Source organism: Amphiprion ocellaris, chromosome 16 (assembly GCF_022539595.1).
Source record: "Amphiprion ocellaris isolate individual 3 ecotype Okinawa chromosome 16, ASM2253959v1, whole genome shotgun sequence".
NCBI classification, from domain to species: Eukaryota; Metazoa; Chordata; class Actinopteri; family Pomacentridae; genus Amphiprion; species Amphiprion ocellaris.
In genome coordinates, this window is record NC_072781.1 from 32,939,454 (window position 1) to 32,953,294 (window position 13,841).

Sequence of the window (13,841 nt, forward strand, 5' to 3'; positions counted from 1 at the left end):
TATGATTACACACGTAGTACTATGATTACACACGTAGTACTATGATTACACACGTAGTACTATGATTACACATGTAGTACTAGGATTACACACAATACTGCATTTACACACATAATACTACATTTATACACATAATACTACGATTACATACAGAACTACGCTTACATACATAGTACTACATTTACAGACATAGTACGATGTGTACACACATATTTACACATGTAATAGTGCATTTACTCACACACAGAACTACATTTACTTTCTAATACTACATTTACTCCAATACTACATGTACATTCTAATACTACTTGTACATTCTAACAGTACATTTGCACACATAATACTAAGTTACATACATAACGCTACATTTAACCTCTAAAACTACATTTATACACATAATAATACATTTATACACATAAAACTCCATTTCCACACATTATACTACATTAGTACCCACAGTATTCCGTGTACAAATAGATTAGAAGCAGAACTTGACCTTGCCGTTCTCCTCCATGTTTTCCTGATCCTCATGTTTGAATCGACTCTTCCTCTTAAGTCCGAATCAGTGGGAGCTCAGAGGGAAGCTAATGACTTTGAAGAGGTGAAGCAGAGGAATGTATAATTAATGTCACTTTAACCACCGATTAGTGGCCAAGAATTCCAACCGTTTTCTCATCTCTTCAGCTCAAAGACGGGACGTTGTATGAACCTAAAACCTCAAAATCTATGATGAGGACGGTTTTATCGACTCCATCTGAAGGAAATTACATTATTTTTTCTGGGTAACATGTTAGCATGGTGCTTTTTATATGCTGGAGGATGTACAGAAGAACATCCCTGAGCAATACCACTAAAATCTTAAATGATTCAAAATTGTACCACTGGTGAATATCTGAGGTTTCCTCTTATGAACAATTAAAAACAAATATATTAGAAAGACTATACTTCGAAATTCAGCTTCTCAAGCTTCATTCAAGCTTCTAACATCTGGCTCCGCATGGAAAAGAAATGCAAATTCTTAAAAATGAGATGTTCAAAATTACTCAAAATATTGTATGATGTGTACAAAATAAGTCCAAACACATCCAAAGTGACTGAAAATGTGTCACAAACAAGCAAAAAAATAGTCCAGAAGGATTCAAAATGTTCCCCAAGAGATTCAAAAGTTGTCAAAAAATGACAGGGTATTTGCCCAAAATGTCTAAAGATTTTTCCAAATTGAATCAAAATTTTCCAAAAATTGGTCAGAATTTGTTCAAAGTCACCTAGAGTATCTAAGGAATCTGACCGAGAATTCACAAAGACGGAAAAGGATCCAGGAAGATCATCTCAGGAGTCATGGGCTGAGATAGATCCAGATGCTTGGTGAGAACCTGACCAGGACTACCACAGTTAATGCATAGTCCTGACAGTGAAGCACGGAGGTGGAAGTATGATGATATGGAGCTGTATGAGTGGAAAAGGTGATCCAGGAAGATCAGTGGACAATTAAAACTCAGTGAACCAGCAGCCATCAGGAGGTCTAGAAGGAGTCATAGTACCACTAATCAGGAGGTATAGAAGGAGTCATAGTACCACTAATCAGGAGGTCTAGAAGGAGTCATAGTACCACTAATCAGGAGGTCTAGAAGGAGTCATAGTACCACTAATCAGGAGGTCTAGAAGGAGTCATAGTACCACTAATCAGGAGGTCTAGAAGGAGTCATAGTTCCACTAATCAGGAGGTTTAGAAGGAGTCATAGTACCACTAATCAGGAGGTATAGAAGGAGTCATAGTACCACTAATCAGGAGGTCTAGAAGGAGTCATAGTACCACTAATCAGGAGGTCTAGAAGGAGTCATAGTACCACTAATCAGGAGGTCTAGAAGGAGTCATAGTACCACTAATCAGAGGTCTAGAAGGAGTCATAGTTCCACTAATCAGGAGGTTTAGAAGGAGTCATAGTACCACTAATCAGGAGGTCTAAAGGAGTCATAGTGCCACTAATCAGGAGGTCTAGAAGGAGTCATAGTACCACTAATCAGGAGGTCTAGAAGGAGTCCTAGTACCACTAATCAGGAGGTGTAGAAGGAGTCATAGTACCACTAATCAGGAGGTGTAGAAGGAGTCATAGTACCACTAATCAGGAGGTATAGAAGGAGTCATAGTACCACTAATCAGGAGGTGTAGAAGGAGTCATAGTAGCACTAATCAGGAGTGTAGAAGGAGTCATAGTAGCACTAATTAGGAGGTCTAGAATGAGTCATAGTACCACTAATCAGGAGGTCTAGAATGAGTCATAGTTCCACTAATCAGGAGGTGTAGGAGTCATAGTACCACTAATCAGGAGGTATAGAAGGAGTCATAGTACCACTAATCAGGAGGTGTAGAAGGAGTCATAGTAGCACTAATCAGGAGGTGTAGAAGGAGTCATAGTAGCACTAATTAGGAGGTCTAGAATGAGTCATAGTACCACTAATCAGGAGGTCTAGAATGAGTCATAGTTCCACTAATCAGAGCTCCTAAAATGACTCCACAGACAGTGAACTACTTTCTCCATCTAGCTGTAAAAACAATTGACATATTTTCTGTAAATTTTGTAAATATTTTGAGTTATTTTCGGTAGCTTTTTTGGACGTTTTTTGAATGCATCTGAATTTTGTAGAAGAACCGATGTTCTACTTTTGTTAATCTATCACATTACTGGAGCGTTTCATAGATGGAAATATTCTCTCATTTGAGGCCCTAAAACCATCTTGCAAACACTTTTTGAATGTTGGTTTTGGATCTTTGTTACAGCACTAAAAACATTCTCCAAACGTTGTCTGAATGTTCCTGCTAAACATTCTGTCTGTTTTCACTTTTAACCTTGTAGGAACATTTTTTCAATGATTTACATTCCAATAATGTTCTTTAAACATCAGATTTAAACATTTTCTTTAAGACTAGTTGCTAAAGTTGAACTGATCTCATTCATAATTATGTTTAAATATTTGATTTTCTGCCCATGAATTGTGGGAAGTCAAGAGTTTAGCTGCACCAAGAAACAAAGAACTCTGCTGTCAGTTTTCACACAAATATCTAAATCTTCACAAAAGCCTAATTTGTGTGAAAATGCTTCCAGGTGTTTCAGTTCTTTTGTTGGCAGTGAAAGCTCAGTCAGAAAGCGAAGGCCAAATCGTTCTCCAGTCCTTTTGTTGAAGCGTCACATTCAGCTGCTGCCTTTCAGAGCAGGACCACTTTCAAGTTCTGCATTTACGGCCGTTATTGTCTGAATCCTGACCGTCATTTCACAAAGCTGAGGCTGAAATCTCTGCTTTCTGCTGACGATGCCTTTATTTATTGTCTGACGCTTTGTTTGAAACCATAAAGACAACATGTTCCCAAACCTGCAACCTGGAGAGCCAAAATTAAACTTTAAATCACTGTAAATGTCCAAAATTAAACACAGATTTCATCCTTTTAAAGTTGGGTTTGGTCAGTTTTTGGGTTGTGTTGCTCAACGTTTATCTTTAACATCTCCCAAAGGTGCTCTACTCAATTTAAATCAGTTTTATATGTTTTATTTCACTTAAATCATCAATCTTTACGTCATTTTGTGCCAGCTTTGAACTCGCTTTGTTCACATTTTAATCAAATTCTGAGTAATTTCAGACGAGGTTAAAAAGATTACAGACACATTTTGAGTCTTTATGGACAGGTTCTGAGTAATTTTAAGTAAATTTTGAGTGATTTAGGGAAAATTCCAAGTCATTTAGGAGACGTTTTACTCATTTTTTAAAGTTTTGTGTCATTTTGCACCATGTTTTAACTTGTTTTGGACAAAGTTCAAGTTTTTCTGGACACGTTTCAAGTGATTTTAGACTAATTTTGGACACATTTTGGATAATTTCAAGACATTTTTAACTAGTTTTGTCTAGTTTGAGACAGCTTTATTAGTAACTTTGTGTAATGCTTTAAATGGTTTTGGATTAGTTTTAAGTCATTTCAGACAAAGTTTGAGTAATTTTGGATTAAATATCACAGAAGTCCTTATCATGGATCCCACTGCTAGCAAAACTCCCACAATGCTCTCTGCTTGCCAACATGAACTGTAGTCTGAGTGACGCCTCCTCTGGCCTCTACAGCATTAAACAGTAAAATAAAAAGGGTAAAATAATAAATGGAACATGTATCTGTGTCTATCTGGCTTCAGTTTTAGTTCCGGTGCCTGTGGTCGATCCATAAAGAAAGTTGTGTTCTGAGCATCCTGGTTGATAAAATATTTAAAATGTTAGTATAGCTTCGGTGCGTTGAATGTTTTACGGTGTCATTTCACCACAAATGTGTCTAAGAGCAGCTGCTGAATAATTCACATTTGAAGGGCGAGAACAGCATTCCTCCCCATGATTTACCCTGATTCTGACGTTTTATCCTATCTGCGTTTATTCTCATGCATCGGTGTGTTGGGGTCTCGTGAGTTTTACAGCAAAGATGCCTCCTGCTTCCTCTGACGTCAACACAAACTAGAACATCTAAGAGATGAGTGAGATCTTTGATTTCTGTTGGCCTCCATCTACGTCACATGGTTTTTGTTTGATTTAGTCCACATTAGGAGGCAGGAGAGGAGTTCAAATCCTCTGGGACTGTTCTTTTTTGGGTTATTTTTACACTCTGTGTTTTCTGTCACCGTTTTCCACTGATGTTTGTTTTCCTTTATGTTATGAAGCTTAGTCACCAAAATGCTTGGTGAGGTCTCATTTTTCTTCACTGTGACTCAGTTTTCTCTGCAATCTAAAGTCCTGCAACTCTGTGGAAACCATGAAGAAGGAGAAAGAACCAAAAAATGTGTTTTTTAAACCCACTGGTGAGTTTTAGGGTTCATAAGGTTAATGTAGTCGAATTCCCAATAAAGCTGCTCTGCTTTACTTTTTATTTTCTGCTATCAGACAATAAAACGAGGATAAGAGAGACTAAATCAATATTACTACATGTTCACCAGCTGTCACTTCCAAAATCCAGCTTTTATAGCCACAATGATCCTCAGAGAGAAAACTAGAAGCAGCAGAACGTCTGAGTCTCATTCATTCCTCACTGAACACAGAAAATGTAGTTTTGGCAACAAATTTCTGCAGAAAAAAAATCACTCCCAGTTGTAATTTTAGGAAGTAAAACTCCAAAGTCTGCCTCGGTTTGCTGTAAATCCTCCACTGACAGATTGGTTATTGATATGATTTGAAGCCACACAGTGTTCAAATAATTTTTAATCTCCAGGAGATTATGTGTGTGATTCATGTTTGTTCGGCGCTTTGTGTTTTTTCTGTCCAACGACAGAAGAGAACGAAGGAGAGATTTGTGGAACTGCTGCACGATGAGCGTTTCTGTCATCGAGAGAATCCGTTGACAAACGAGCATCAGGGTTGGAATTAGCGTGATTGTGTTTTTACACGGCTGCATGTTTCATTGAGGGATGCTGTGTGTTTGTGTGCAGCAGCTCATTTGTTGTTTGAGACGTTTCTCTGCTGAAGAATGCACTCCGTTGTGTTTCCTAACGGCGTGTTAATGCATGCTGCCGTATCTGAGTGCACTCAGCTAATTGAAAAGCTCCACCGTGGTAAACAAGCCGGGATGAGAGGGGGAAGGTTTTTCATGTGGCGCAGCAGGAAGCTGTGTTTGTGTGTTTCAGGGTTTCACCTCTTTTCTCAGGTGCTTGCATCAATACGTCTCCTCATGTCGGTTTATATCCTCCTCCAGTCTGTCCTCGTTGTGCTGTAACATCGGTCACGTTAACGGAAGATTCTGGAGCTGCAGTGAAGGTTTGAGACGCTTCCAGAAAATCCTGCAGCTCAATATTTCTGCAGAACAAACAGATTATTTCTACATTATGAATGTGAATTGAAGAACTGAGCAGTTTAAAAACATCACAGCAAAAAATATGACAATCAAAGCAGGCAAAACCTTTAAATTTGCATGATTGATGCTTTAGAACACAAAGACATTTTAAAGGAAACAGATTTATAATCCTAAACAAATCAAATTGCAATTTAAAATTCACAATTAAAAATAACTAAGTGCAGATATGAGATACAAATAATTATCTAAAACTATTTTTAACGGAAATAAACTGACTGTGGCTGCACCAAACTGGTAATCACGATTATTTATACTATAATAGAATAAAACACGTTGTTCTGCTGCATCCCTGCTAATCTACAAATCTGCATCAGAAAAGGAATGAAAATAATCTTCAGCTGGATTCACATCCGTATGAATAAACTGTACATTAGACTCCTTGATAGACTCTACAATTTCCAGATGTTCCCTGAACGCCTCCCATGCAGCTGCAGTAGAAGCTGCTAGTCGTCTGAGTTCAGAGAAGCTTCTGGTCTCCATCACTTACTGCAGCAATTAGTCTCAAGAGTAAAACAAGGAGCTCTGATGTCACATTTACCTGAAACCAGGTGATTTTATCTACATGGACTGTCTTCTAGGAGCATTTTAAATATAAATATCACAATCAGACGAGTTTATTTAATAGTTAGAAGCCAAAATTTTAATTAATATTTAACTGACGTTACATTTTTACAACTAAATCTTCCTTTTAATTGTTTTTCTCTCCTGTTTCAGCAAATTTGTGGGTGCACATGTGGAGTCTACAGGTCGACAAACTATCCTCTTTTAAATAAACTCCAAAAAGCATTAAATCTGAATAATTATGTTCTATTAGACTGATTTCTCTTGTAGATTAATGATGGCAAATGAGAATTAAGTGAGCATTTTGCTTTACTAATCAGCTCTAACCCTTGTTTTGTGCAGAAAAACACTTTAAGCTCCTATTTTTCAGAATCTTGGCCGTGTTTTTAAAGTCTGATCAAACTGATCGATGCTCTTCTTTCAGGTTATTTTGTGCACTTTGAACTCGACATTAATCAAACGCAGCCTCGGCGCTGCTTCGCCAAACAGCTGAATTATCCTGCGATGCTTAAAAGCTGCAGAACAACCTGCTGCCCTCTGATATTATAAATACTGCCGGCGAGAGTTAATTAATTCTTCAACTAAATGATGTTCCGCCGGACACTCTGTTACTGTTCTCACGACTGACAACTCAATTAAAGCATTTTGATGAAACACTGAATATGAGAAAGCTCCAGACAGCAATGGAGGCAAAGAAAGAAGAAACTGCAGCAGCATAAGTCCATTTTAATTTTCCAGAAAAAAGGGCAAATTAGACTTTTTGTAGTGTTGATATTAAAGCATCACAGGAGAGCATCTATTAGAAATCAAGGTCAGGCTGAGAATGAAGAAGTTCTCAACAACTTTAGCAGTGAAAGAGTAATTAACATGTTAATGAGTTTAGATTAACGCTGAGTGCGTCGCTGTTGTTTCTGCTGCTTCCAGAAAACACATGGAATTAGCTACAGGTCTGAAGTTATGATGCAGGAAAATGGAAATGTCTTTAAGTTGGAGTGCGTGTGGAAACTCAGAGCGTCTCCCCGAGGAATTCTTTCAATTTGCATCGCATTATTCCCAACATTCAGCCCAAACTCTGCTGGTGTTTGTGTTTCTGTGAACACATTAGATGCTTATCTGATATTAGAGTGCAGACTATCAAGAAGTTGGCGCCATGTTTTTATTTTTTAGGACACACACAGAAAAGGTTTCGGCTGGGAAGAAGAAAATGAGCATCGATTTTGTGATTGACTCCTGAAAATGTCTGAACAGATCGTCGCTGCGTCGGCAGTTTGTTGAAGACGAACACAAACTGCCAAGAAGGGAATAAATCATGTCAAATTCCACATTCTGCAAGCCTCCATGTGACATTTTTCATGTTATTCTGTTTCCTGTTGTCCCTGTTTAATATCTCAGAAACGCCTGAAGGGATTTCTTGAAATTTGGCACAAACATCCCTCGACTTTCTGCTCATTTCTCCTCATTTTGTGAGACTGAACCTTTTCACTTGGAATGCACATTTGCATGTATGAGTTCCTGCATCTGATTGGTGCCTTCACCTGCTCCTCCAATTCGATGCCTGATTGGACGAGAATCCAGACCTTCAATCACTTCCTGCACCCAAATTCACAAACACTGCTTTGGAATCTTTAAGATTTGTTTGGAAGAAGATTTTGGCTGGTCTAGAATTAAGATTAAAGTCATCTGGAGCGCATAAAGAAGCGCGAAACACAAGATAAAGGTGACACTGTCTGTGTATTTTTGATTTAAGCAGCGTAGGTAAGCTAAGTTTGGATTTTGAAGCTTTTATCCTGTTTGTTTTAGGTTAGTCTTCTTATACTATCTAAGTTTGTTTGAGGAGCTTCTGCCCTCAGTTCCTAATTTTTTTGGTGTAATTTCAGTTTATTTCATCCTTAAAATTATTTCAACTTTGTCCAACATCATTCGCTTTGCATTTTTTGTTATTTTGAAAACATGTTCATATGCAGTGTTCACATCAATAATGTTCAAATCAGGTGTTCAAAGTCTGCAGATTAATAACAGCAGCTTTAAATAATGAACTGCATTCCTGCAGAAAACGGGAGATTAAAATGTGCACCGAAGTTCTGCTGCACTTTTTTTATCCTGCAAAGACTGAATTTTATCCTGAAATTCCTGTCAGGAAGCAGAGGGGTTTGAACTCAGAGTGCAGGCACACAGGAGGCAAAACAAAACGAAGGACTTTAAAGAAACACAAGACACTGGCTGAGTGAACTAAAGCAAACCAAACTCCATACAAAAATTAACGATTTTAACTAAAAACCAAACGGAGCAGTAAAATAACCAAGCATTATAAACTCAGCAGGCCACTGTCAGGGCTAAGACTGAAACCTAAACAAAACGGCTTGACTCACGATTAAATAAGTCCAAACGGGGGGGCGGCAGACCGGTTCTGCAGCCTGCAGTCTGTGGAGGCGGCGCCAGGGCTGCAGGAGTGCAGCGGAGATCAGCGGCTTGGAGCCGAGGCGAGGACAGAGGGGGGAACCTCCGGGATTATTCTGGCCTCTCTCGGGAGAGTTCCAGGGTAGACTGGGCAGAACTGGGCAGGACAGAGCAGGACTGGGCAGATATGGGCAGAGTGGCTGGTGAGGAACCAGCAGGAACAATGATCCAGCAGCGACTGCTGGGACGAACCAGGCTGTAACTGCTGATGATGAGATCAGACTGAGCTGCGCTCCTTCTGCAGCTGTGTCCGACTGCTGGGCTCTGAAGCACAGAGGAGGGAGAGGCCATGACAATTCCTCCACTTCTGATTGGATATTAAAGTAAATGAACACATTGTTGTGCAATAATTGATGCTTGTTGTTTCATGGGTTGTTTTTTCCACATTTGTCACTGCTGGACTTTGACACTGTCAAAAACATTTTCATTTTTTTGATTTTTAATGAATAAAAAAAACAACAGTTTTTGTTTTCCATGTTCTGGTGTTTATTTTTCTGCTGTTTTTCTTGATGTTTTATTTTTGTGTGTGTCAGGTTTCGTATGAAAAGCTGAAAGTAACGTCTGATGCAACACAACTTCAACACCTGCACAAATATCTTCATTATCTGGTGCAATCTGTTGGAAATATGGTCAAATACTTGGATTATTTGCACCATAATTAGAGTTTTAAGGGGGGGATGCATGTTCTGTAAACATCAGGGTCTTATTTTACTGTGTTTGGATGTAAACTTTAATTATACTGAGAGAAAAATCCAGCTGTGAGGCTGTAATTCTGATTTTCACTCAAGAAAATTAAAATTTCTCCAGAAAAATCGGACACCATCAGGCTGTCTAGGTGTTCTCATGTTAGGAACATGTTTGGATGCAGCTGCCAGATGTTGAATTTATGCAACAAAGACACCCAAAAAACCAAGAAATCATCCCAGATTTGCTTTCTGATTAAGACACAAAACAAGGATTCAAACCTGACCTTGGTAGAAGCAAAAACTTAGAAAAAACCTGCTGCAGATATTGTTTATGGAAACTAGATGGAAAATGTTGATGGTGTAAATAATATATTCCTCAGAAGGCAACAGGTGTTTGCTTGAATATCCTCACATCAGCATGCAGGTAGAACACTGTGTGTTTGTGTTGCTCAGAAGCTGAGACAGAAACGGTTTGAAGACGTTTCCGTGCACACGTGTGCGTTCCACGCCGCGTTCCTCGTGTTTGTGTGTCGCCACAGAAAGCAATCTAAATGGAGATGGTTCCTTCCTCCTTTTTAGAGACGAGGAACAAAAGACCTGACTGCAGAATGAATGCAATCACCGCTTCCTCGTCCTCCTCGCTGTTTGTATTATTCCCTCTCTCCTCTCTGCTGCAGCATATATTTAGATGTATGACTCTGCAGAGGTCTGTACTCGCATGAACACGAGCGAGGAACAAATACGAGCCGCTGTAAAGTTTTTCCTCAAGTACCAGGAAGACGTTTCATTGGGGAGCGAGTACAGGTGTGTGTGTGGAGGTGTGTGTGTGGAGGTGTGTGTGGAGGTGTGTGTAGAGGTGTGTGTGTGGAGGTGTGTGTGTGTGGAGTTGTGTGTGTGTGGAGGTGTGTGTAGAGGTGTGTGTGTGGAGGTGTGTGTGTGGAGGTGTGTGTGTGGAGGTGTGTGTGTGGAGGTGTGTGTGGAGGTGTGTGTGTGGAGGTGTGTGTGTGTGTGTGGAGGTGTGTGTGTAGAGGTGTGTGTGTGTGGAGGTTGTGTACATAAAGTGACCTTATAAAGGAAACTCAAATATCAGGAAAACAGAGAGCAGAACTGGTTTTCCTGCAGGATGAGAACAGCTGCATGTCCGTCTTTAACCCTCTGAACTCCAAGCTGCAGTTTCTGGGTGTTTTTTATTTGCTCCTGGTTCATTTTTGCCTCACTGTCGGTTCATTTTTTTTCACTGAAATATAAGATCCTGCAGCTCTGTGGAAACACAACAACACGAAGAAGGAGAAAAAACTCGGAAATGTCTTGTGTGTAGTTAGAAGGACAACAAAAATGAAAGAAAAACACACATTTCTGTATAAAACTACCAGAAAGAATCAGAAATCAGCAATTACACGAAGCAACAACGCAGCAAAGAGACACAAAATGACCTGAAATTGATGCAAGCCAACATAAAATAGATGTAAAATCAACATTAACACCTGGACACACTACCTAAGCATTAAAGAACCAACAAAATAACAATAAATGAACAAAAATACACAGCAAAGAGACACCAGATATCAAGTACAAGATGCATAAAGACAGTAAAAGATCTAAAATCCTGCAGCTCTGTGGAAACACAACAACATGAAGGAGGAGAGAGAACTCAAAAATGTGTTCTGTGCAGTTAGAATGACTCAAAAATGAAAGAAAACGACACATTTTTGCCTAAAACTACCAGAAAGAGCAACTACATGATGCAACAACACAGGAAAGACACACAAAATGACCTGAAAGAGACAAAAACCAACATAAAATAGATGTAAAAGAGACGTCTGCTGTCACACTGGTGTCATAAAGAAAGAGCACAATTTATCTCTACACGCTATGGATGCAAATTTTCCTCAACTGCTGCATTATCAATACATTACCTGAGCACACTGGACTCAGAGTTCTTCATGCTTCTTCCAGTAAAAATGCAGAAAACAGGAGCTTCAAAATGTGGGTCTTAATTCTGTCTTTTATTGTGCAAACAGACTGAAGTTTCAACACTTTTCTGTCTCCATCCGAGTCTAAATGGACAAAAACGAGCTGACAAACAGATAAATTCACCCTAAACCAGCTGCTCTACTGCCAGTGGATAATTGGATGAACAGGGATTTTAAATCAATGGAATGATTGGTTGACTTACAACAATCACACCATGTAGGAAACAAAAGAAAACAGACCTCTATTAGAGAGGTACAGGCACAAAAATGCCCAAAAATATCAGAACAAGCATCAGAAAAGGTGACAAACCAGAGAAAACATCGGCGGGACAAAACCAAACCTGCCAAAGTTGCTAAATTGATATAAAAGAACTGAATAATCTGGTTTTTCACCTTTGACACATGCTTTTTCCTTTTTCTTTGATATTTTTTGTAATAAACAACATATTTAGTGACTCAGATTGGACTGGGGACAAATAAAAATGTGATGTTATAAAAAAGATCACAAAAAATCATTAAAACAGAATGAAAATTTAATTTCTTTGATTTTTTTATTTTACAAAAATTTTTAAAATGAACTGAAATTAACATGAGCAACATTTTTTTAAATGCTCAAATGTGTTCTGAACACTGAAAAACTACACTATAGGTGTTTATTTTTTTATATTTTTGTTTTATTTCCATACCCCCCCCGTCTGTGAAAACACTGCCTGCAGTTCAACCAAAAAGTCTCTGAAAACACAGAATTAAAGCGCAAAAAGTTCAGTTGCATGAATAAAATCTAAGTTTCTCTGCTCATAAACAGCAAATTATAACCCTAATAGTGCAGGTTTTTGTAAAACTTTACACTAAAATCATCATTTTCAGGTTTTTATCACTAATAAGTTTTAACTGTGGACGTCAGAACGTACAGAAACAGTCAGGAAACGTCCTTTAAATTCCATGTCTGTGTTTTTCCACCTTAAAGCTGATCCTCCTCCTCATCTTCACTCTTTCATTGTTTTTTCAGTGAAGTGGAACTAGAACAGCATCTTGTTGTATTAAATGACACCTTAATCATCTTAAATCTCCCGTCTGCTGCTGTAATCTCAACACTTCCTTATAAGACACATGAGTGTATTTACATAAATATACGTTCATATCCGTATAAACACATCTATGGCTCCAGGGCTTTCAAACAAATGTTCCTTCTTCAATTATATTTTCAATAAAAACCTCAAGACCTGCATGTTTTTACCAGCTGTTGGTGGTTTTAATCATTTAGATTTATTATTTTGGTAATTGATTTTACAGGTTGTGATCCTGTTTTGCCCTATTTTAGGGTTTTATTCTATTTTTATGAAGTTTTAAAATAAGATTTTACTAGTTTTATCCTGTCTTGGTGTTTTGCATGTATGTTGCTGCCTGTTTGACAAAATGTGCAGAACTCAGGTTGTTTTCAACGTGCAAAATGAAGAAATTTAATTAGATTTTATGTGATTTGAACCTTTGTAGGTGTTTTTTTTATTTCTGCGTATTTTTTGGATATTTTTCATATTTTTTATAGTTGTGTTAACATTAAAATTATTACCTGTGCACCTTGATAAATGGGATTAAATGATTAAAATTATAGTAAAACCCTTTCCCGTAGCATATATTAACAGTATCTCATTAAACAAAAACATTTTCAGACTTTATTTAATTTGAATCAAGGTAAGATTATTGCTTCATCATGACTTATTTTTATATTTATGTTTATTTAAATTTTTTTCCCTATTTTTATAGTTGTGTTTACATTGAAATTATTACCCATGCACTTTGATAAATGGGATTAAATGGTTAAATTCATATTAAACCCTTTTTTCTTTAACAATTACTAAAAATAGCTAATTTAAAAAATAAGTAATTATCGATATTGACTGACTTTAAAAACAAGAGTAGAATATGAGGTAACTATGATGTAGTCGTCAGCTAAATAACTAAATAAATGGCTTCTTTTTGTTAACGTCGGTTTATTATAAGAACTTCTTACAAGAACTTGCAATGTCTTCAGTCTTCTTATCTGTTTCCCAGTTTTCTCTGAGTGATTATTGAGGTTTTATCTGACTCCATCCGTTCTAATTTCTTGTCAAAGCCAAGTTTGGTTTGAATAAATTCTGAGCGTTTATCGTCTGCTGCCGATAACAAACTGACCCGTCTGTCTGCTGACCCTCCGGCTCATCAGAGGACGGTTTCTTTTCCCCGAGTCATTCACGGCTTCTTCCTTATTTGCAGCGATGCGTTTGAGCGGCTCGTTGGCATGCAGCAGGCGGG

The 13,841-nt window shown here is 38.0% G+C and overlaps 1 long non-coding RNA gene across 1 annotated transcript in view; it reads right to left on the minus strand.

Moving 5' to 3' along the window:
- The window catches only part of LOC118469632 (uncharacterized), a 36,692-nt gene extending 27,534 nt beyond the window's left edge, over positions 1-9,158 (minus strand). The window contains exons 1-2 of the long non-coding RNA XR_004846563.2: positions 8,803-9,158; positions 5,654-5,814 (exon numbers count right to left, since the gene is read on the minus strand). This is a non-coding gene — a long non-coding RNA (uncharacterized LOC118469632). The remainder of the gene's footprint in view (positions 1-5,653; positions 5,815-8,802) is intronic.
- Positions 9,159-13,841: the final 4,683 nt, after the last annotated feature.